Here is a 26701-nt window from a genome sequence, read left to right on the forward strand (position 1 = left end):
CCACCTACTATACTGTAAAGCTTCTAGGACATTCACTATAGAACCGGGTCATTGTTGCCGCCAGGGAGTGAAGAGAAAAAAATGTATTTCGCTTTGCGAATAACCGTGCTATGAAATGCCGCACAACTGGAGAATTTCAAGAACGGATATAACACTTTCCTTAGGTTATTTAAAGCGGCAAATGACCACCAAACCTTAATCTTAGCAGACAAATGTGCCAATGAAAATCGTAAACGTGAATTGTTGGTGAAAATGTTGGACCGAAAAGTTTTAATAAAATATATAAAAATTTGGGGCGGGACGAAGTTTGCCGGGTCTGCTAGTATCCTAATATATGCTAAAAACTACTTACGTACCGAATTTTAAGCAAATCGGACCATAAATGCGATTTTTTGGAATAGATCGGTCCCTGGTCCACTTCTCGGAAAAAATTGATCACATATGCTAGTACATGCTAAAAAGCTACCTGCGCACCGAATTTTAAGCAAATCGGATTGTAAATTCGATTTTTTCGAATAGATCGGTCCCTGGACCACTTCCCGGAAAAAATGGGTCATATATGCTAATATATGCTAAAAAGCTACTTACGTACTAAATTTTAAGCAAATCGGACTATAATAAGATTTTTTGGAATAGACCGGTCCCTGGTCCACCTACCCGAAAAAAAGTAAAATTTTTTTAGCCTAAAACATGGTGGTTACCGAAAGCTATTTGTATACAAAATTTCATGAAAATCGGAGCAGCCGTTCGCGAGATTACCTGTTACAAAAAAAATGGACTTCTCTTTATATAATTAGTATAGATATAGATAGATAAACATGCTCAACTTACTGTACAACCAGCTTTATTGTACATTGCATTGTATGTATGTATGTGTATTGTATTTACTCTCTTTACTTGGTTTTACGCAGCTTTAATATAAGCGATAAAAATTCCGATGTTATTCGTCCAACAAAATAAATCGTCACTAGAGACGAACAAAGGCGCCGCTAGTGTCTCGACGGCGAAAAAAGACGCATAAAAAAATTTTACGAAAAAATGCGCTTAATAAAAACTTCGGCGAAGAAAGACGCGTAATCATAGATTTATACTTGGCCAAGGACTGTTACTTCAGCATTATTCGCCAAAAACTCTTTACGGAATGTACATACTATTACAACCGCAAACATAGTTGACCGCGAAGAAAAGTTTACGCGTCCTTATTCGCCGTCAAATATTTTAACGCGTCTTGCTTCGCCGTCAACTATGTTAAGAGTCTTCCTTCGCTGAAGTTTTTCTTATGCGCCTGTTTTCGCGGTCAACTTTTGAGCGCGCGCCTTTATTCGTGTCTAGTGGCGAAATGTTTACAAACAATGAGATAAGAACAGATTTGTTTTTTTAACTCTAACTTCTCCTTGGATACAGAAATTGCAAACCAAAGGTTTGTGTCTACGGGAGGGCATTGGTTACTCTATGTAATTGGGTTTTAAGCAGCTTAATATAAGCGTTGAAAATCCCGATGTTATTCGTCCAACAAAACAAATGTTTACAAATAATGCGATAAAAACAGAGTTTTTTAACTCTAACTTCAATGACATTTCTCCTTGGATACAAAAATTGAAACCAAAGGTTTGTGTCTATAGGAGGGCATTGGTTTTGAAGAGATTAAAAATAAATTATTAAATGTATAACATGGAGTATTTAAAAATATTAAATTCAATTTGGAAAATAATTGAAGGATTCGTAACTTTGTGTAATATAACCTGCACTATTTTTAATAATAGATAAAAAATGTGACAACTACATAGTACATCGATGCACTAACACCACTGCAAATATCTTATTAACCGACTTCCAAAAAAGGAGGAGGTTATCAGTTCGTCGGAATATTTTTTTTTTTTTTTTTTTGTTATGTATGTTACCGCATAACTTTGGACCACTTCAACCGATTTCGATAATTCTTTTTGCAAGGTAGTGTCTCAGAGGTGGTCGCATACTAATCTGGTTGAGATCCGATCAGTGGATCATGAGATATATATATATATATATATTTTTTTTTATGGGAGTTGAAGTCGGTTTTTTTTGCTAAAAATTACTTGTTTTAAATTCTGTCTAGAAACATCAATGGATGTCGGAAGGTCGTTTGGCGTCATTAAACTTTCTAAAACGCCAAGCGCTGATCTTCATTATTTGAGAATATTATGTGAATGACCAGTGTAATTTCTCAATCCTTGAAAAAACTGAATAAAAAAACATTAAGCTATTCCGTTTTTAACCGACTTCCAAAAAAGGAGGAGGTTATCAGTTCGTCGGAATATTTTTTTATTTTATTTTTTTTATGTATGTTACCGCATAACTTTGCACCACGCCAACCGATTTCAATAATTCTTTTTGCAACGGTAGTGTCTCAGGGGTGGTCCCATACTAATTTGGTTTAGATCCGATCACTGGATCATGAAATATATAGATATATATATATATTTTTTAAGTCGGTATTTTTTTTTGCTAAAAATTACTTGTTCATGCATATATTTCTCGGCCTTGGTAATCAGCTACTCCGAAACCCTCCATGTAACAAATTTCAAGTGAAACCAATCATGTTGGATTTCGAAAAACGCCACCCATCTATTAAAAGTTAACATTTGTAACGAATTTTCAAGATTATAACCGATTTTTGTTTACCTGTTGAAACCAATCGCACCCTCTCATCTAAAATTCTGTACCCGCCTCCTTTCTGAGCTCCTGTTCGTCAGGAGAGAGCCATTACTGCACTTTTTGCAACAAAATACTCCTTAAGCATTTGCAGGGAGGAGAATATAAGATCTGTGGACATTTCGAGGAAATACTAACAAAGAGAACATTTTTTATTTTAATACGCTTAACTCAGTCTGGGTGGCTTAATTTTCCGTTGCGAACTAAAGTGGTTGCTGTCATACCAATCACTATATATCTACGCCTATCAGATTTTATAGTGTGCAACAAAGCAGTCGAATACACATGCACATACATACATACATACATAGGTCATACATATGCGTATGTGTATACATATGTATGTATATGGCAAGGCCCTGCTTCCACGCGCTTGTTAAAAATACACTACATAGTTATTGAGTTATCAACCCGTAAAACAACTTTTATTAATAAATCTATAAAGAGGTATAAGAGCTGAGCGGTGTGTCTGTGACGCACAGTGTATTATTTCAATTATCAAGAAAATATTAAATAAATAATTTTATATTATGGAAATTCAAATCAAACTGTAAAATTCGTATAATAAATGCTTGATAAAGAGGAAACAATAAAAACTAGAAAAGTGAAACTAAAGTTTATAGCGGGAGAGGACCTTATTCAGAATACCATTTCAACTTACTTTTCAAGGTATGTTGTATTTAGTGAAAATGAATTTTTGTGATTTTAATGAACTAGGACTGAGTTCTTCATGTTATGGTAACTTGATGTTGGATTAAATTTAATTTTAGCAGTATATAAGTTTAACAAGACTCGCAAACTCGTTATCCGTGGTTATTCGATTTAATTTTGATTTTAGTTTAAGTGGCGCTAATCTTAGGCCTTAAATAACATATCTTTAGCTGCTGGAAAGTACAGGTCTTGATGCATTCTCCTTTTTCAGGAAATATGTCAATTTTAAGGAAAGAACTTTTTGAAAATTGGCATCAGAAAAGTGATGCAAAAGACGAAAACAAGACTGTTCTTTCATATGTCATAAATGGATTAAACTTAAGTGACTGAAGTCAGAAAGGCAGTTTTTAATTTTACGAGTAAGTGGAAAAGTTGCAGGCGTATCTTAAAAGATTTTCGCAATAAAAATCAAAAGTGGTTAGAAAAGGTTTGATTATACAAAGATTTAAAGCAGAAGTGGGTTTATTACTAGATCTTCCAAAACAAGGTTTTGGGACGACCAATGATGGCAATACAGCCAGACGCTTTTTCGGAGTCCTTGTTGTTTTCAGAAATAACAGGAATTGATGAAAATTTGCTATCATACTCCAAACTATGTCAGGCGGATTCTCCTCAATTCAGAAACATTTCGAAAGAATGCGTTTTCAACCGCAAAAATATTTGTGGACTTTTACCTATGGTACTACATGCCCACGAGCATCCACAAAATTTTAATGCATGGGGCAGGCGTAATTAAAACTGCAGTACTTCCAATAGGAATGTTCTCAGAGGAAGCATTGGAGAGTAGAATTAAGGATTTTAAGAGACATAGACAAGATAACACAGAAAGATGCCGCGTAGTAAGACTATGGAAGATTTATTTAATATTTTACTTTTGTCACCTGATCCCTTAATATCCCCAATATCGAAAAATTAACTAAACATTAAAAAAAGACATTATATAAAGAAGTACTAAAACTATTGTCCGACCCAGAAGTAAATTTTGAGCAACGTTCTGACCTATCAGACCTAGATGAAGAGTCTAACTCAGTTTTAGTGATTAGATTTATTTGGAGGTTTGCAATACATATTTCTCTTATTAAATAAATTTTGTATTTTTACTTTAGTAAGTTTTTTTCAATATACTAAAAACTGGTTCACGTTTATAAATATTTATGAAATGCTAAATAAAATGAAATTGTAGTCTTAAAAATATGGGAATATAAATAATGAGCTTAATAAAAATTAAAAAAAAGGTTAAGACCAAAAAAACATGAACACAATTGTGTGAAAATGATATATTTATGTTTGAGTACTAATTGATAAGTAAAAATAGTATTATAAATCATATATTTAATCCGTGATTTAATATCAGCTAGATTGATGAAAAATCACACTGTGCGACGTACATATTTATTTCGAGATATCAACTTAGCAACTAAGTTTTTTCTTATTGATTTGTTTTATAACACTGATCGCACATTTCATACGAGCAAATCAAAAAGTTAACGAGTTATAGTCGCTGTAGCGCATAAAACAAAGAAACACAGCACTTTTGACAGTATAATTGTGCTGTAACAAGTTCGGAAAGGTTCATTTGGAAAGCTAGATGCCGTGAAAATTATTATCGTTTGTGTGGTAAATAGTGGAGGGTTATTGCAATCGAAACGATTGGCTTTAAGTCTATCTGGAAAAAAAACAGAACTCTTTTGGGTAAGAAATTTTGACAAATGGAACTGTATTTTCTAAATAGTGTTAGATTTTTCTATACATATATACATATGTTTTTGGTAGTTTTGGTATTAAGTACATACATACATATGTATGTATATACAGATTGCATATAAGTAAGAACTTCTGGCATTTGCATAAGACATTAGGAAAAAAATGTATGGGAAAACAAATGTCATCTCAATCAAAGACGTTAAGTAATGCAATCGTTGCGACATTCATTGACTACAGTATTCCCCACTTAATTGCACTTGAAAAATTTCGACATTTTTGGTTCATTTAACCTGGGAATCAATTAACAGATACTCGTTTAATTGAACAGTTCGTTCACTTACAAAAGTTCCGCCTTATTGGATAACCTTATCATTTCAAATAAGAAAATACGTGTGATAGTTTTAAATATTTATTTAATTCTTTGAATTGTGTTTGTATAATACTTCTAAGTTTAAAAGGAAAAATTTAAGGGGAAAAAATTTATGTTTTTTATTGTAAATATGTTTGTATACTTGAACTCACATTTTTAGAGATCATTGTTATAAAAAATAAAATAAAGGGGATAAAATTGAAGCTCATATTTTTAGAACTCTTAGAACTCTTCATGCTGATTTCAGTCTTTTTTAGCGCATGTAAAAAATTAAGAAGATATAGGAGGTTAAGTTAAATTTTTCGATATTTGGAAATGTCAATATCTTATGAACTACATAACCGATTAAACAACTAATGATGTCAGAATAAAGATGATTAGTTTATCTTTCAGTTGATGTACATAATTTTTATGACTTTTATATTTTTAAGACATAAATTCTAAAAAACAAAAAAGAAATCAACTTTTTCATAAAATCAGAATTTTTGAAGAAAACTGCATAATTAATGCTACAGAAATTTATATTATTTAGAAAGTACAAGCTATTTCTTATATAAAAAGGTTTTTTGTAAGGCACAATTTAACGAAACTAGTGGTAAAAATCGAAATTGTATATCTATTTTTTTTAAAGGCGTTTGCCTAAAATTTTTATTTTATAAACGGCTATGGTAAATTCGTCGTAAAAAAGGTATTAAAATTACCTTTGATTTGGCATCAATACTTTTCTAATCGGTCAAGTGGTTTCCGAGATATTAAACACTGAAAGATAGGAAAGTTGAAGTTTAGCCTGTTATATTTTCTTTGCTATTTACTTACCAAGGCACATAAATACAGGTAGAAGCCAAAATGACATTGCTCTCATGAGAACCAAACCTTTAAACTTCAACTTGGTTTTCTTTTATTTCCTATATTTCGTTACGCTTTAGATGTCATGTCGCTTGATTTTTGTTTTTTTTTTGAATATTCGTTAAAAACAAATTTGAATTAACATTTGAATTTTTGTAGTGTTGTGCGGCTTATACTTAGTGCATGTGTTAAAAATGCAGCACCTGAAGCCTTGTTTTTATGTGGTGTTAAATATAAATCAGAGGCCACTAATTTTTTAACGTGCCTCAATGTCCTTAGCGTAAGAAGCGTTGGGAAAGCAGCTGTGGGGTAGAGCTGCAGCGAAATACCTTGCTGTGCGTTAAACATTTTAAAGCAGCAGATTTCATAAATGCACCGGGAGGTACAAAAGGCACGTTTGATGCCAAGTGCTGTTCCTATGACCCTTATGCCGGAAAGTCCCTCCAACAACACTGCAACTCTTAAATCAAAGACAGAAAACAACAAACAAATTAACAAATTTTAACTAAAGAAAATAAATAAATACAATTAAACTTCAAATTTACTTAAAAACGTCAACCAGTGAAATGGAATTTTTTATTTTTCCTTACACACGCTCATTTTTATTTTTACTCTCCCGAAAACTTTGACTTTTGTAGGTTTAATGTCAATTTGGCTTCTACCTGTTTTTATTGTACCATGTTTACTTACGAGTCAATCCACGCCAACTGTGTCAATGAATTTTCATTGATTTTCTGGAAAGTGAAGACAATTGTTGGAATCTGTAGATAATTATAGAACAAAAATACACTTTGGACGGTTTTTCGAAATTGCACTTCGTTTTTGTTTTTTTTTTGGTATTATAAGAATATTGCAATTTCTGAGAGAAAAATTCGTAACTCGCGACCCATTTGATGAAATTTGATGAATTTTTTTTTGAGAGTTGCTGAAGCTTTTCCCTTTACAATAAAAAGATTTGCAGAATAAAATTTGCAAAACCATTAATTATTTAATAACAATAATTTAAACAATTGCAATTATTTATATATTCTAGGCCCGCGATTGCAGTGAAATTTTGCACAATATACTCTAAACTCTTGTTTTTAAATTCCAAAAAGAAAAAATTGGTCTTTCCAATTTTGACAGTCGCTATCGATTTTTTTCTCACCTTTAAGCCTTGAGTAAATAGCTATTATTCGTCTTTACGGGAAGGCATTGGTCTTATTAAAGGGATTAAAATAATTTATCTCAAATGGAGAATAACGAATTTTTAAAAAATTAAAACCACGAATATCAAGCAGCACTTGTTTGTCCGTTGTAATTTTCAAATCCTTGAAATAAACTGAATAAAAAACAAAACATTGAGCTGTACTTAATTTTTGGTGTTTTGCGAGCATATTTGCAAGCATATTTACCAATATTTTAGTGCTTATATAAGCGCTGAGTAACGATATTTCAATGCAATTATTTGTGCATTAGCAAAGAATATACCAATTAATGATAAAACATTAAAAGGTCCATAAAATTAAGTTATAACTCAAATATTAATGCATATAAATGTAGTAAAAAAGAAGAAAATTTTAGGACTACTTTTAATCCCTTTTGAATACTATTTTTAAAAAGTATTTATGTATGTATTCAAAAAAATATGTTATTAAAACGCAAAACATCAGGCACGAAAAATAATAATTGTTGTTGGTTTATATTGTGATGATGTAAAAATATTGTTTTCCTTTTTTTAGTCCTGAAGATGCCTTCAGACTGAAGGCGAAATATCGACCAAAATAAAACTAAAAAGTAAATAAAACAGAAAAACATTTAATGTTTTATTTAACATACGGCCTATAGCTCAAAAATAATTATTAAATTATACTCAACGGCCAATAAGCAACACAATCATTTTTTAAATTTTAACCAAAAAAATCAACAAGTTGTAATCGCCGCAAAATGGTTTTAACTATTCTCACGTATTTGTGTTCGTACGTCCTACTGTAATTAACAATGTGGTTATTGTTGTACAACAACAAAATTCACTAAAGAAAAATTATTTTTAACCAGATAACCAGGCAAGCGTTAACCACCACAATGATTTTTGCGAGTTTAACCAATAAAGATAAAATATAATAATTAATATTTGAGTGTTATTTTTTCGCTTGAATCAAATTATTTTTATTCGATCTTTATTTTTTTGGTGAAATATAAGCTGACATGCAAAACGTCAATTGCTTTGCATACGTACAAAGTATAATGTTCCACAACGCCGAACTACAAAATTTTGACAATGTATACTTTTCCAAAACGCATCCAAAAATATATCGAAAGGCATCGCTAGAGCAATCAGCGCATCAGAAACAAAGTTGATGCTTCTTTTGTTATTGGTTACCATTGGTGTTTTAAAAATGGAAAATTCAGAAGATTTGCTCATTGCTATATTGAATATTTAAAATATGCAATGTATATGGTTGCAATGTATCGCATATCTGCATATACAAACAGTTTGAATACCGCAGTATTACAGTATCCGAACATTGTATTGATACGTTATTGTATTGATACGCTTTGGAAGTCAGCCATAATGATTACACTGTGTGACAGCGAAAAAACACTTTTTGCGAGACATATCTCAAATTGTAGGTATAGTCAAGTATACAAAACTGCATACTCAGAATTTCCAATACACCCTTAAAATTCGGAGTTAGGGGCCAAAAACCCCTTTTTCCATAGGTGAAGGCATATATTGGCCCATAACAAAGATTTTGGTGCATTGAAAAGAAGACCGCTTCTACAGATGTATACATTTTTCATTTTGTAATTTCAGAGAAACTGTCCAAAATATACCAAAAATTTCAATTTTTGGAAAAAAGGTCCTTTTTGAGTAACGGGTTTTTCCACTATTTTGTGCACCAGTTTATATAGTATAATTTGTAGCTAGAATCTCCTGTCAATTTTGTTTTCAATAAGGTATAAATTTTGAAGATCCATTGAGGTTTGGCTAACGTAATTAGTTCCTTTATTTAATATCCACAATTTTTTTTTTCATGGAAATACAACTAGGTTACTTACTTACTTGCCCGTTTCTCGTTTAAGCGACCAGCAATAGTTCGAGCGCATATTTGTGATATTTTTGCCAGCAAACCTTCTTTCTATAACTTGCATCTCCTGATGCATTTGCTCCTCTTGTTCATCACTGAACTGACACAGTAGTGAAGTAAGTGAATTTTGATTTACATTGTATATACATCCCGTAGCTGAATATGCATTCAGAAACTCATTAACGATCTCTTTGTGGGCCTTTTGTTGCCTAGAAAATTTGTGCACAAAGATTGAAAGCTATTCCAGGCTCTTTGTTCAACTGGACTTAGTTTAGATGAAATTTCAGTATCCTTCATTAGCTTACGAATCTGAGGACCAATAAAAACCCATTGAAATTAACAAGATTCAATTAATAAGGCATGAGCAATAACATCCAGAAATAATATCGGAACTACCTTCTTTTATTTTAGCATCGCTTAATCTCGGGAATTGAGATTTTATATGACGAAACGCTTCACTGTGTACATTAAGCCTTTTAACAAACTGCTTCACGTAACCCAGCTTTAAGTGCAGTGGTGGCAAAATTATATTTTCAGGAGCCACGAGTGGAATTCTCAACACAATTTTCTCGCCAATTCGAAAGGGATTTCGTTGAGGCCACTCATTTCTTTCGTACTTAAGCGGTGCACGGCTATCCCATTCACAAAAGTAACAGGGGTATTTTGTGTAACCTCCTTGCATACGCATCAGTATTGTTAAAATTTTAAGGTCACTGAAAATTGCCATTTGTGCATCGCATAGTTTATCAAGTGAAGAATTTTTTCAGTTGAATCCTATGTTTCTTTCATACTAGTGACGTACGCTAATGGAACCTAAGGCATCTCGTTGAGCACATATAAAAATTGCATGTAAAGCTAGTACTGAAAAAATTTATTTTCCAACCAGAATCTGTGTAAATATACGTACAAGATGTTCAAGATTTGATTTTGAACATGAGATGTTTAAAAAAAAACACATAAAATGTTTAAAATTTCAAAAGCTTTGAAAGCAAAAATATATTTTTTACTAATAATAAACATTAAGTACTCATTAATTTACTCAGTTTTAAACATTTTGTGTGTAATTTTTCTCTACGTGCACTCTAAAAAGAAATTGTGTAGATTTCCTACCTTAAAGGTAGGTTACTGATTTCCTACGTTATTATTCGCGAAATTACGTGCTCGATTATTTTGTTTAAATTTCGGACATTTTAGAGTGTAATATAGCTGCTGTGGTGTGCGTAAATTTACTTCGAAAGTGTGTACAAGCTACAAAATACACATCTGCTGTTTGATTTCACCCGTAAAATTGTGTAAAGCCGCTAACAAAAATGATTTTTTAAATTTACCAAAAAATTTAAAAAGTAAACAAAAATATACTCAATTTATAGTCGCATTTTTAAACAAATGTTTTAGAGTGTGACAAATTTGGTATGTAAAAGCATGACTGAAAACTGGTTTTGAACCGAACCGGTTTTTGAACCGAACTTTCGCTTTTTTCGAACTCCGAACCGAACCACGAACCTAGCCGTTTTTTTTGGAAATCCCAAAACCGAACCAAAAACCACTCCAAAAAATGGTTCGGTTAGGTTCAAAATGAAAATCCCCTATGGCTACGGTGACCATAAATATATTTCGAAAATGCAGGACAATTTTTCAAAAAATTAACCTACATATAATTGCGTAGTATAAAAATAACAAAAATATACTACATATATACATTCTTCGTCATTTGAATAGCGCACCCTTTTTTTGATTTTCTACCATACAAAGTATGCTTGACAAAATTTTTATATGGAAGAAAATGCGCAGCACCGTCAACAAAAAAAAAAATTGTCGCCCCTATGATTATTTTTTTTTTTAATTTTCAAAAATTTTTTAAATGGGATGTAGACGTAGAATATGCTATATTTTTATAAAAAGTTAATGAATATTAAACAAACAAAAGGAAAACTGTACCTACTAAGTATTGGGCTGTATGAATAAAAATAAGCAATTGCTTTTTCTTGAAATTTCAGACCTTTTACTCAATTTATTCAAACAAAATTGGAGTAAAAGGTATACAATTTTAAGAAAAGGCAATCGCTTAGTTTTTATTCGTACGGCCCATTAAAAGGATGCGCTATTCAAATAACCAAGAGTGTATATTTCTTAATTATTAATCCAATTTTAAATTTTTAACATAAATCACATTTGCTTCATTGGTATTAATCCTTTAGTAATGAATATTTACGTATTACTTTACACGAAATATGAACCTCTGTAAAGTAAATTTTTTAAGCAAACTTTGGGTCGTTGAACACGAAAAAAATAAGTGTTTTCGAGATTTGTTCGAAAAACGTATTTTTAGTACTTTTTCAATTATTCCTCAATATTTCATGAAACGACTAACAGTTCGAAAGGTATTGATGGGCTCTTTGCAATAATATATATTTTTTGTGCCGATTGTGTTCCGTAACATCTAAATTTCTCATCAGATTTTCATTTACTGTAAAAACAAAATGATTGTAATTTAAATTTTTCGATTTTGGTCGCTTGTAACACTAATAATTTTCTTCGAAATTGGCAAAGTAATATATTTTTGTAAGAGGACTGTAGGTCGCTTATATTGATCGGTTAATTTTTTCATGAGATATTGACGAATAGGTCCGAAATGTACCAAAAACACGTTTTTCGAAAAAATTACGAAAACGCTTGTTTGAAAAGAAAATTGGCTTGGAAAATATTTTTTTTTCTTAAGCGATTACCACAAAATTTGTAGAACAGTGTTATCGATATATTTGATGCTGGTCTTCAATTTCTCGTCATCTATTGTCCATAACCGTACAGTATTTATAACGCATTGACTAGTTGAACCTTCAAAACCAGCTTACCCTTATGTAGTTATCAATTAGTTATCGACACTGCTTTTATTTCGATTAGGAAAAGTTAATTTTAAAATATCGAAGAAAATGCGGGACAAAGGCAGGACACTTGGAAAAAATCAGTACATTTTGGGGGTTTTCTGTTTTGAAAAACTACGCAGGACAGACCTTTAAATAACAGTACGGTCCTGCAAAAACCAGAACGGATGGTCACCGTACCTATGTCATTTTTCACGTTTTGTAATACATATTCTTCTCTAAATATGCAACTCGTATGGTAAAACCGTAAAAAACATTTTTGTTTGATGGCAACTACGTGAGTTGTAATTTCGCCCATATAAAGAATGATTGAAATGTTTTTATATGGAAAAAATGCTTAACAACGCCAACAAAAAAATCAAAGAACTGCATACTCGGATTTTTGTAGTTCCGATAAAAAAATTTATACTTTCATGTAATTTTTTTTAAATTTGTAGATTTTTTTTAATTTTCGTACCAAGTTTTAAATTAGGATTTATATGGTTTTTGTTATATAAAGAGCTACATGTTGCACTCCTATTATTTTGACCATTGGCATACTTGTACATATGAAGTTAAGGCCTAGTATAAGCTCCAACCTACCGAAAATGAGGGTTTCAACATTAAGCAAAGATTTTGAGTGTCAATTCGAAATTCTGAGTATGCTGTTGTTGTCTACTCGACTAGGCTCACAACTTGTCCAAACCTTAAAAAAGTTGATGAAAAATTTTCTAATTTCGCCTTGATCGCATTGATTTATTTTTGTTTATATTACGCATTTTCTACCATACAAAAAAAAATTCCCACACACTTTGTATGGAGAAAATCCGCAATAAATTACCATTAATCAACTTAAAACTTAAAAATTTTTTCCTAGAAACTTTTATTAGATGAAACTTTGCAGAATTTTCATAATTTTTCCACAAAGTTTGAAACTTGGATTTATATAGTTAAAAATAAATGAACATTAAATAAACAAAACAAAAGTACCAAAACTTGCTGAAATGTCGTTCCCCTATTTATTTTTCCACCACTATATAGTCGGCCGCTGTGGTGTAGTGGTAAGCAGTGCGCGCTTCCATTTCGCGACGCCTGGGTTCAAGCCCTGGTCAAAGCAACATCGCAAAAAATAAAGAAAAAAGGTTTTTGCTTAACAGCGGTCGTCCCTCGGCAGGCAATGGCAAACCTCCGAGTGTAATTATGCCATGAAAAACAGCTCTTCATAAAAATACAATCGCCGTTCGGAGTCGGCGTAAAATCAAGGCGCACGCCACAAATCGGAGGAGAAGCTCGGCCAAACGCTAACACATGTGTAACCAAACTATTATTATTATTATATATGTGGATATTTGAATTTGGTCTTAGTAAAAGAGCCTTTATTTTTATGTTATAGATTTGCCTTATTTTTGCAATAATTGTATCCTTTAGCATAAAAAAAAATTGAACGGTTGAACCGAACCGAACCGCGGTTCAGCGATACTCATGAACCAGTTGTTGTACCGGTACAAAGTTTTCCTAAGTGGTTCGAACTTCGAACCACTGAACCGAACCGCCCCGATTTTTGGAGTGGTTTGCAGGCCTTGTAAAAGTAAACAGATAGTGAATAATTTTGCGGACAATAGGAGAGGAAACTGCTTACTTCTTTTTATATGCGTAAATTTAAACAAAAAATTTTGAAGAGCAAATTTTAAATAAATGTTTAGAACTCAGCAAACTAATTTGAAATTTGTTCTACGTCACACATATGATAAGTAAAAGTAAACGAGCAGTGTTTAATTTAATTAACACGGTGTGTAAATTTGCATTCATGAAGAGAGGAAACTTGTTACCTATCTTAATATGCGCAAATTTAAACAAAAATTGTTAAGAGTGTGGTTATGTGCAGCAATACAGCTTTTAAGCTTAAAGAGCATTCAAATATTGAACAAATTTTAACTGTTAGTTACTTTATATACTTTTACACGATCCATCGATGAAAAGACGCCTATGTTTTGGTTCGTAGTTGTAATCAAAGAGGGCAAACAGTTCAGCCACATCCGCGCAGTAAGCCAAGTTGTTTGTGTCTTTGTAAATTTTGAAAACTTGCTGAAACATCAAGCGATCATTACTTTGACATTGTGTAATTGTAAATTCCTCTACTACTACATTCGACTGTTATAATCTAGAAGCGAGTACTTCCCTTTGCTGAAGTGCTATTCCTAGATCTCGAACCAGATCATGAAAATCCTCGTTAGAAACCAAATGGCGCTCGGATCAACGCGACCCAGATGGTAGAAACTCTTCACCGCCATCCTCTGACGAAAATTCTTCAGCTTCGTTCCACTTTTGCTTGACACTACTTGTGCTCTTTACTTGATGAAGGGCTAGTATTGGCTTCGAAACACTGGAAACATTGGCATATTTGATATTTTTACGGGTTTTATAACTATGTCCCAAAACATCTCTTTTACAGAAGTGGCAATCATTTATGTTATAGTACAACTGAGGATGCCATATTATGGGAATTGAATATGGGAAACTCAAGGTTTGATCGGTTTATGTTTTAGGTAACTTCGGATTTATTGAACAATACAAACAAGCATACTCTGGCTCATACCACCGACTCTTTACATATGATTTGTTGAAAAAAATGTTGTAATTTTTAACCAAACCACCATTATTTTCTGTTTTTTTTTCGCGATTTTTTTGTCTACAAACAAGCCGCAGATATAGCGAAATTGATTGCGATTTTCACAAATTTTTTAACACGTGTAGCACTTTGATAAAATCGAATTTTCGCAATTTTTGCAAAAAATAATATATACTTTGAATAAATTTTGGCTCGTTGCATACATAATTAAGCAATTGTAGTACGCATATTTCACAGTGGAAATTGATTAAAGTAGAATATCCTAGGAACGCCTACGCGGATATAAAAAATTTATATGTCGTTGAAAACAGAATTGACAAGAGATTGTTTCGAAATTATTTTACATATACACTGGTGAACAAATTGTTCGAGAAAATCGTTATTAAAGATGAAAAAAAAATTATTTTCGATATTATTTTCGTATACTGTTAAAAGCACATTTTGCTGTACAATGCTAATCTTTATTACTATTTTAAAGTCTAAAAATAATTACATTCGAATCGGCTGCATACACGAGGATGTTACTAAGTGCGATTGAAAAAATGGAACAACATGGTTGCTATATACATAAGCTTTTCTCCTAACAACAGAGTTGCCATGAATTTTAAGGTTACAATAGTTCTCCCCTGCTTAAATTACGCCGAGTAGTCTCTCAAGTAGACTGGTGTCCGATGTTGCCGTGCGGTTCTTCTTACTGGTTGTGGTGTTGATACCGTTGTGTTGTATTTTCTGATGTCGGAAGATCCTGTTCGATTGGCAATGGTTATTGTTAAGGTCCTGTTAATCTGGTGAACCGGCCTCCGTATCAGATTATGTGGCTTAATTAATGTGGGAAATTTTGTTGTTGAAGGTGTCGCACATTTTTTCTATATACAAAAATTATCAAACAATATTTTATATGGTGAAAATTAGCGACACCTCCAACAAAAAAATTGCTAAAAGTCAATGGTAAGTCCTAGCCACCTCAAACTTGCACTTTGTTATACTAAAATTGAATGGGCTAAAAAACTGCATACTCAACTTTTTCCTAGAGAGCGTAAATAAAAAGTGCAATATATGAAAGAAATTTTGACGAAAATTCTTTAATTTTGCACAAGGTTTGGAACTCTGATTTGTGGGGTTTTTTGTTGTAGAATTAACCATATTTTTATAAGAAATTATTTCACACAGAAAGTGACGATTCTATATTCTATTCTATTCTATTCTATATTCGACATTATTTCTCATATTGAAATTTATGTACAGATATTTATTAGGTAAATGAAAATTAAAGAAAATGTAATACATCGCAATATCTTATGAATATATTTTGCATGAATTTACATAAACACAAACTTCATCGTTTAAGACATTTACATAAACCATATCGAGGGCTTATATTCAATACCCTCTATCTGCAATAACTCAATTTTTCAGGAGAGCAAAAAAACCGCTTTGACAGCTTTTTTTAAAAATGTTATTAATTTTAAGTACACACGCATGGTTTAAAAATTCACGCTATATACTAAAACTAGTTTTTTACTTTTAATTCATTTTATTTTAGTTTAAAGATCAGATAGAGGTTATTGCAATTCGAATTATAACTATTTATATAAAAAAATTTGCTGATAGAGGGTTTTGTAGAATAATGAAAATGTCAGTTCTTTACATGTAAATACTATGTTAAACTGATTTACTGTCCGTTCAGATGAGGAAATTTCCTTCGTTTTTAGCTGCAGCTGATTCCGCTGTAAATGCCGACCAGTACGCGGGAAAAGCACCGACGACAATTGTAACACCAAGCCCTTTTGTTACGGCAAAAGAACAGCTGGTATCATATCTGGAACTGTCTGTGAAAATAAGCTCCCAGGTCATTTATGAGTATGAAACTGGGCAAATGCCCTTGCGGTAGAGTTTTTACTTAAATAGGCATCGGAGTAGATATGATGTCCAAATCTTTGATGTAGCTTAATATACGGAATAAATCTGATTACTTGCTTCATCAGTTTTTTTTTGTTAAAGCAGGATTCGACGTGAGAGATAGCTTTTATTACCGAGGTGGGAAATGCAAGGATGCTTCTTCTCCTCTGCTGCATTGTAAGGTCTTTCTAGCAATTAAGATGTTGTTTTGCGCAGTGCCCATAAATTACGAGTCCAAAGTCAACTTTTCCTAATATAAGAGCCCTAATTACATTTACGAGTGTAGTTATACGGACTAAAGAATACTTAGATGATAAAATCTTTATAATATTTAGTCTAGCAAGTAAGCTTAATTTACATAATGACAGTCCGATATTTTCAATGTATCAGTATAGAGGAGGGGTGTTAGATAAGGAGGGGGTTGGATGTATATATTTGTATTTTCTGCATATGTGAAAAAATTACTTTTTCAGCTTAAATCTTAGATCCTGAAGATTTGGACTAATTGATTAGATCGCTTAGTATGTTAGTAAAAATTATTTTTACTTGCGTCAAGTCCCAAGTCTTAGAAAAAATTAAAATATCATTAGCGTAAGCAAGATGATATACGTGCGTGATCTTCCGGTTGTAAAGGAAATACTTGATAACATTGTACATCCTCTCACTAATTTTCCAGGGCTTTAGTTATAGCAGAATAACATGGGAACCTATTCTGTCATAAGCCTTCTCAAAATCTAAACTTAGAACTGATACAAGATTTATTGGCGCAAGAGCCGTAGAGGAAAAGTGATCAAAAATTAACAGAGGGTCCATAACACTTAAGCCTTTTTGGAATGCGAATTGGCGCGGATTTGTTAAGTAATTTTGTTCGGCAAACCACATAACCCTTTTTGAAATAATTTTTATACCCGAGCGCACTTGTGCACAAGGGTATACTAATTTTGTTCACATAACGGTTGTTTGTAACAGCCAAAACGAATCGAGATAGATATAGACAAATGTATACATAAATGATCAGGATGAAAAAAGAAATCGATTAAGCCATGTCTGTATGTCCGTCCGTCTGTCCGTCCGTCCGTGTACACGATAACTCGAGCAAAAATTGAGATATCTTAACGAAATTTGGTATGTAGGTTTCCCTTAATCCAAGGTAGGTTGGTATTGAAAATGGGCGAAATCGGACTTTAACTACGCCCACTTCCCATATAACGGTAATTTCCAGAAATTCGAAAACTGCGATATTTTAGTAACTACTGAAGATAATTCACTCAAAATTGATATTTACAATAATTTTTAGACGAAAAATAAGAATATTATAAACTTTGGGAAAATGGGCGTAGCCACGCCCACTTATGGTTACATGTGTATATCTTAGGAATCGCTGCACCAATTGCTTCCAAGCTTGGCACAGTTGTTGGCCTTTGCACACCATACCATACGGCCGAAAATTTTTAAAATCGCTCAATAACGACGCCTACTTCCCATATAACGGTAATTTTCAGAAATACGAAAACTGCGATATTTTAGTAACTACTGGAGATTATTCACTCAAAATTGATATTTACAATAATTTTTAGACGAAAAATAAGAATATTATAAATTTTTGGAAAATGGGCGTAGCCACGCCCACTTATGGTTACATGTGCATATCTTGGTAACCGCTGCACCGATTTCTTCCAAACTTGGCACAGTTGTTGGCCTTAGTACAGCATAAAAAATCGCCGAAACCTTTTAAAATCGGACAATAACCACGCTCACATCCCATATAACGGTAATTTAGAGAAATACAAAATCTTCGATAAATCAGTAAATATTGAAGCTAATTTATTCAAAATTGAAGCTTGCAACAATTCTTTACCAAGAAATACGTTCATGGTAAAATTTTGGAAAATGGGCGTGGCACCGCCCACTTATGATCATATATAAGTATATCGGTCACCGTTCTACCAATTTGTACCAAACGCGGTGTGGTTATTGTCCTTGCCACAAAAAAGCAAAACGTTGAAAATTATTGAAAGCGGAATAAAATTGAGGCCGCTTTACATATAACGGTAAATTTCAGAAATGCTTGAAACTTCAATATTTCGAAATTGAAGGACGCTAATTTACTCAAAATTGATACACCCCGGCTTACCATCTAGCGGAAGGTTTCGGAAAGGTGAAAAAACATATATTTAATACTTGCGCCGGGTATTTAATGTTCGGCTCCGCCCGAACTTAGACTTTCTTACTTGTTTCTAATACTTTAGAAATGCAGGAGAGGAGGGGAAATGGGTTTGTAGTTAGAAATTAATGAATTGTTTCTATTTAGTTTGGCAATAGGAATAATAATAGCAGTTTCCCACTCTTTATGATATAACCCTTGAGATAAAATGTAGTTATGGAGTTTAATGACTCTATGTTTGACGGGATACGGATGATTTTTTAGAACGGGGTACGGGATTTTGTCTGCACCAGGGCTTTTGCCTGTCATCGAAGAGATGGTTGCGTCAAACTCTTAAATAGACATGAGTAAGAGGGAATTGTGGGAATCTTCGGACCAAGTGGAGGCAAATAAACATATGAGTAGTCCACTTGCACCAGTTTTTGGGGGTTAACGTACCAGTTTTAAAGTAGTTTCATGTCCACTAACAATACAGTGCAAAATCTTTATATATTCTGAAACAAATAGCATCAAATGTTAGCTACTCTAGCAAAAGTCGCTACAATACTTACTGTAAAACTGTAACTACGAATCAGAACAAAGGTAACAGTCGACTTTAGCGTTGCCAAATGTCCCGTATTTGCCGGGACATCCCGTGTTTTGCATTAAATTTTAAATGTTCCACCGGGACAAAATTTTTTCCGAATTTTCGACAATTTCATTATTCATTTCAACCTGTAAATTTGTACTCAACGTGGTCATGCTTTAACGCGGCTATTGTGAGTAGGTCATTAGCAAACATTATTGCACGCATTTCTGTAAGAGAAATATAGCTAAAAATTACGTTGATTTTTAAGAATTTCCATATAAATGGCAGTTTTGTTCATGCGTTATAGGGAAAAAAATTCGCAACACCCTCCACAAAAAAAAATTCTAAAAAATCAATGGTAATTTTTAGCGACTTGGAGCTTGCACTTTATCGTACTAAAATTGAATGGGATATAAAACTGCATACTGAAAATCTTTCTAGGAAGTCTAATAAAACATCGAAACTTTGTTGAACAATTTTTTAAGTTTAATTAGTTCTTGTGAACTTTGTGCAAGCTTGGAAACTTTTATTTATGTGGTATTTGATATGGATCGGCCCTTTTAGATGAAAATTATTAACAATAAATAAATAAAGATAAGTTACCAACAGCATAATTTTGTATTTTGCTGCTATTATTTTGAGCGCAACTGTATCTTTTAATTTGTTTTTATGGTTTGGTCAACTATATGTCTACGTACTTACATATTTTTGTGCAAATCAAAAAATGTTGTCATGAAATAAACGAAATTTATCATAAGCTTATAACTAATCTGAACATTATATCGATGAAATAGATCACCTTTGTAAATATGTGGTTCGCAGTTGGGCTTTTAAAGCAAATCCTTTATTTCTCATTTGTCCCGTTAAATTTTTGTAAATCCCGTATACTTGGGACAAAGTATGCGTTTGTCCCGTATGGCGATAAAAAGCTGGCAACACTAGTCGGCTTGCGCTGTTGTTTATATGGTCGGTAATATTATTTATTCACAAGTTTGGGGATTTTGTGTTCTGGGAATTTTGTGACACTGTCATCAAAAAAATTATGGGGATTTCGTGTTTGGGGATTTTTTTTGAAACTGGGGATTTTGTGTTTGGGGATTTCGTGGTTCTCCCGCCCCCTGCACAACCACTTTCGTATATGAACGAAACATATTATTTGTTTGTAATAGAGGAAGAATAATGTTTAAGTTCGAAAATGTATCTCTGGGCAAGAATGTTTAGCCTGAAACGATGTCGACTTCTAATTTTAGAGGTTTGCCTTCGATTTTAACCATGACGAAAAATCTTACTGAGTTTCTTGAACTGTTTTGATAAATATCTTCAATCGTTTTGATGGATTAAATCCGATTTTACACATTTTCAATTCGGTTTGTCGATCCACAATTAGATTTTTTATTATTCATGCCTGCTTTTATGCAGACCTTGCCCAGCAAAAACACGATTACCACAGAAATGAAATTGGAAACGAGCTAGGCGATGGTAATCGCTTACCCTTTCGCTTCAAGAAGGCATTATTTTAACATGGGTATGTCATTGGCGGTAAGCCCTTACCCACGGCATTACTTTCAAATGAAGGGAGACCGCATGGAAAACAGAATCCAGAGAAGCGAACAAAGAATGCCTTACAGAGAAACTAATGTAGAATGCCTTGATAAGTACATACTTATTTATATTAAATTGAAATCAGAAAATGTCTTAAAACATTAAAATTAATTACAATTTTTATAAATCAGTTGTTATACATACATATGTAGGCATTTAGGAATTTAGATTTTACTTCAAAATCGGTATGCACATACATGCATATTTAATTAAGCTTAAAATTGTACTTCCTCACTCTTGTACTTCACTTCATTGACTGACTTCAACTTCGCTGCAAATTGAACAAAGCAAAACATGGTTTTTATGCGAGACATATTTCCACAGAAAGTAACGGTTGAAAAAGAATTTTTGGATACTCATTCTATTTTTCAGCTGACTACGATGCAGCATTCTACTTTGTATTCGCCGAAATGAAGCAAAGAAGCGAAATAAAAAAAAATATTGTAGGACATTCGACTTGGCATTCTCCGAAATGAAACAAAGAAGCGAAATAAATAAAATATTGTAGGACATTCTACTTTGCATTACCGGCAATGCCTAAAAGAAGTGAAAAAATTCGAAGGCATTATAACGCTATGCCTTCTAGAACACGTTACCACTAAAAGCGATTACCGATTTTTTGCTGGGTGACCACATGGCCAGGTTTTTACATTCATAAGAGTGAAGGCTATTCCGTTTACTAGTACAATTTTTTGCGTAGTAATTACTTTTACCACACCTTAAGCACAGCTTGTCGATGCCCAATGCATTAAAGTCAATGCTGTGTTTTTCACTTTTCGATTTATTTTGATTAAGTGACTGATTAAAATTATGTTGGCACTTGCCTTTCTAGCTTTATTAATTTCGCCGTTTTTTTTCGAATTTCGAATCGGTTTTCGCTGCTTCTAACGAGAGCTTTTGACGGGATATTTGTAAACGCTTTAAATCTCGATGACTTTGTATTAATTGCTCACGAATGCTGTTGTCTTTAATACCTCGTATGAATTGTGCGCGCAGAAAAATGCCTGAAATCGGCTTTTTACATAAACAGTAAAATTCGCAATCGCCAATGTATATTCTGCAAAAATTGATGTTGGGCGACTAGCACTTTCTGTTTCGGGGATAAGTGTGTTTGTAGTAGTGCGATCATCTCATCGTACTCAAGGTCACTCGGACATTTGGGAGAAGCCAAGGTTTTGGCAATGTTAAAGGATTTTGCCCCAATTGAATTTAGTAGTAAATTACCACAATAATTTTTCTTCGTATGTACGTTCTTCATTCGGGTGTAATTTTCAAACCTTAGTCTGTAATTTCGAAAAGACTCCTTCGCGGTGTCCAAGGTTTCGAAATTTGGTTCAAGCGCAGTATTAGAGCTAACATGTAACACCACTTGAGGCTGTTGATGAATTACCCGACTTCGTTTCCAGAATCTTCTGTTGCATCGCCATGAATTCTGAAAATTGCTTGACGGTTTTCTTGTTCGATGTAATGCGTTGATTTGCTGTAGACGGAAGTGAACCTCGTCGCCGTAATGTTTCCTTTATAGGGTCGATGTGGAATAAAACACTCGTTTGCTGTACAATGCTAATTTTTATTACTATTTTAAAGTCGAATCGGCTGTATACACGAGGATGCTTCTACGCATGATAAAAATATAGTAAGGTAGAACCGCTGAGAGTCACTTTTGAAATTCTTGACGTTTCCAAACAATTTAATTTTTAAGTTTACTCACAAGCTCACACACACATTTTTATTTTCAATCTCAAGCAACAACAATTTCGGACAATTTCAATTTTTTCATTTTCACTTTTATATGATTTTAAAATGTTGGCAAACTTCAAAAAAAATCATGGCCGACAAATTGAGAGAACCGTTCTACCTTGCTATGTTTTTATCATGCTTCTACGTACAATTGAAAAAATGGAATGACAAAAGGTCTCAACAATAGGGTTGCTATGTACATAAGCTTTTCTCCTAACAACAGAGTTGTCACATGATACAATAATTACAGGCCTTCCCAGAGAGTTTTCCTTCACATCGAAATTCGTGCTCCCTTATTTTCATTTGACGCAGTTCAATGTTGATTCTTTTACTTTTATTTGGCTTTGCTTTTTGTTTTCGCTCAATTTGATTTTTATAATTTTTCAAACCAAAAAAAAACCTTTGAAATGAAGTGAGCCATACAAATATTGAATGTATTTACTAAAGAAATGTTTTTTTGGCTTTTGCAAATTAAATAAGTCCACTACAAGAAGGTTTGTTAAAAACAAATACGTGTACATATATGAAATATGGGATAAGGAAATATCCCTTTTCCCTAGCAGTAAACCTTTTATTGTCGGCAACAATGATGTTTTTCAAATAAGGCAGATCGGAATATGCGACAATACCTGTAATTATTGTACCATGGAGTTGTCATCCATATTAAGGTTAGGTACAATACTTGGTAAGGCCTACAACATATGTGAACCTCGAAAAAAGTGTTTTATATTTTTTTTTGTCACACAGTGTTATTTATGATTTTTTCGCTCAAAGATAATAGGGGTATTCATCTAAAGTTATCAAGAAACAAATTGCTTAAATTTATCAGTTTATCCGCATTCTTTCGTGAACACACCTTATTACATATTTAACTTATCTGGCTGCTACAAAATTACCTGATATGAATACCCCCTATTACCAATGTAGATATTTACGATATATATTAAAAATGCAACCCTTCACCTAGATTAATAGTATCTAACTTAACAAATTGGCGTCATTATTGCGCGTAACTTAAATCTATTCGGACGTCTTTTTCTTAAGTACATAAAACTACCGCGAAGGTAGCAGCAACGGAGCGCCAGGGCTCCCGGTCAGTGTTGCCGCGCCGTCCCAAAAAATGTATCCCTGACCAAGCCAAAAATGTATCCAAATGTATCCAATTTTCTTTTTTTACATATACATCTCATAATTTGTAAGAAAACCAAACACTTTCATGAAAAAGACATAATCTAACCCATCCTAAGGACTTGGAATACATGTGCATAAAATCAAACATTTGTAATTTCAATTTATACAGTACATTTTTTGTAATTGTAATTATAATAAATAGCAAGTACACTCTAAAAAGAGAATGTAAAACTCCTACTGAAAAGTATCTATTTTTCAACAAGAATCTGTATAAATATACGTATAGGATGTTCAGTATTTGATTTTGAACTTGAGATCTTTAAAATATACACATAAATACAAATATATAGATTGTTTAAAATTGCAAAAATTTTCAAACTACAAATAGATTTCCTACTAATAATAAACATTACTTTATTTTAAACATTTTAGGTGTAAAAGTAAACAGGCAATGATTAATTTTATTACACGGCGTGCAAATTTGCACACATTAAAGAGGAATCTGGTTACCTCTCTCAATATGCGCAAATAAACAAAATTTTTTCAGTAAAATTCATAAAAGTTTCCTTAAATAAATCAAATTTAGTTTTTTAAACTACATTGAAATCTTCTTTCTTTTTAAATTAACAAATGAAAATATGTGATATGAAAGAGATTACTACAGAAAGAGTATAATTTACTTTATATATATCGTCGTTTAAAGTACAAAACCGCGTATCGTCATTCTGCAAAACCGCGTAACTGACGTTTGCTGCCAAAAATTGGATTTGCTCACACAAGCTCTTGGCTCAATCCTTATCCATTCGTCCTGAAATATACTAGCCAGAAGTGCGATTGCTTTATAAAAAAGAGAACCATTTTGAAATATAAGAGTTTTTACTCTCTAGAAAATAATTTATGCAACGTCACATACGAGGTTTTGCATTATCTTGATACGCGGTTTTGCATTTTGTTGATACGCGGTTTTGTACCTTAAACGACGATATGTTTATTAAGATCTTACTTAAAGCATCCTTTTAAGCTAGTTAAAGCAATTGCGCTTATACCTATTTTGGTGAGATCTCTTCATATGTTCATTGCTTCGTTCACAAAAAAGAAAATGCTTTAATTTCACGCTTAAGTAGCGATTCTTTATACGTTTATAAAACGTAATGCTTTCTACCATCTTTAATGAAAATCGATTTTTGAACGAAAAAAACTTTATAGGAAATATAAAATTTTGGCCTATTTAAAAAAGTATCCACATTTATACTGACCGGAAAAAATAAGTATCCCACAAAAATTCGTCTAAAAATGTATCCAATTGGATCTATTTAGATCCAAACGGCATCCCTGCTGCCGGTTCAATTGCATGCACCACCGGGCTTCCCAACACATAGCGCAATAAGCTAGTTACGCTTCGTTCTTTCCTCGTCCAGTGTGCTAATTTGCTTTTTATGTGTTCGTAGCAAAATCTACCACCTGGCAGTCTGTCAGGGTTGAATTTTGTGGAAATTTATTCGTTTATCCACCAAAATCGTTTGATAAAGTGATAAACTTTGGTTAAATAGATTTCCATACAAAGTTTGACGGTTCATTTATCAAAATGATAAATTTATCATTTTATCAAGTTTATCAACACTTTATCACTTTTGATGAAGACCCCTAATTAAATATTACTAGGAGTGTCAGTTACTGTCGAAATTCGACCGTCCTTTAAATTACTTAGTACCACGATAAAATTTGATAAGCAGTGATAACTTGAAAAGCTTATATATAAAAGCTTATATATTTGATTCGATAAATCGACAATTTATAGTAAATTAATAAATAACGATAAGTTCAAACAACTCGATAAATAAACAACAATAAACAAAAATAAATATTGATAACTTGGTAAATTGCATTAACTTTACAAATTTCGCTAATCCCATAAATTTTTGTAGCTAGATAACTATCCATAAACTACTAATTTACGTTACATATCTAGAAATTGTGAATAAAACGACAGGCTAGTTGTTTAAGCGACTTATGCATTTCCCGCATAAACAAAGAACAGCGAACACCCACACGCATTTATATTGCATTTCCCGCATAAACCAAGTGCAGCGATCAAACACACGCACTTGTGTTTAAATGTAATTCGATCGTTCTTAATTGGGTATGAATTTTTTATGCAATTCTCAAATATCTCTTCGCTGAACTTAGTAGTGATAAATCGCTGTCATTTTCAGCTATGGTCAACGCTCAACCAGCTTGGCTATCACACGGTGCTTTAAGCATCGCCCCACTCCACTCCCGGAGTAATTTTTGGTATGGTAGTAAGCTACGGCCCACAAGCCACACTGGGGCTCTGCATGAATGCATCTCTGAATAAATACCAGTTCATTGCACAGAAGCATACGGCAGCTAGAGCATGACTCTTCCAATGGAGTCCGCCAATTGATACATGGTAAAAGTGACACATCTTGCGCTACCGTGAAAATGCTCTGGAACTGATTAAAAAATTACCAGAAAAACAACAAGAACAAGTTCTCAGAAATTCGTTGGTGAAAAAAATGGAGTCCGCAAATAATGTGGGTTGCTGTCGCTCAAATGAACTGAAATTAAGTACATAAATTGTGATCAAAAACTAGAATTGTAATCAATCTAAAAGTTAAAGATGATGTTGTCTTTAGTTTCGATAGTTTGATTAATTTTCAATTACATACTGGTGCTTCTTCAAATTACATGAA

General features: G+C 32.8%; 1 protein-coding gene and 1 long non-coding RNA gene across 2 annotated transcripts in view; one reads left to right on the top strand and one right to left on the bottom strand.

Moving 5' to 3' along the window:
- Positions 1 to 2401: 2401 nt before the first annotated feature.
- On the bottom strand, positions 2402 to 2900 carry LOC118745824. The gene is made up of 3 exons (XR_004993717.1): positions 2662 to 2900; positions 2496 to 2604; positions 2402 to 2426 (listed from the first exon to the last, which is right to left on the bottom strand). It is a non-coding gene; the product is annotated as an uncharacterized LOC118745824 (long non-coding RNA).
- A 2037-nt stretch (positions 2901 to 4937) lies between these two features.
- Positions 4938 to 26701, top strand: part of LOC118745565 (protein zntC) — a 326373-nt gene continuing 304609 nt past the window's right edge. Inside the window, exon 1 of the mRNA XM_036479048.1 lies at positions 4938 to 5094. The gene's annotated coding sequence lies outside the window, so the exon portion shown is untranslated. The remainder of the gene's footprint in view (positions 5095 to 26701) is intronic.

The sequence above is a fragment of the Rhagoletis pomonella genome, unplaced genomic scaffold, assembly GCF_013731165.1.
Source record: "Rhagoletis pomonella isolate Grant_MI unplaced genomic scaffold, Rhpom_1.0 Rhpom_scaffold_00009, whole genome shotgun sequence".
Lineage (NCBI taxonomy): Eukaryota > Metazoa > Arthropoda > Insecta > Diptera > Tephritidae > Rhagoletis > Rhagoletis pomonella.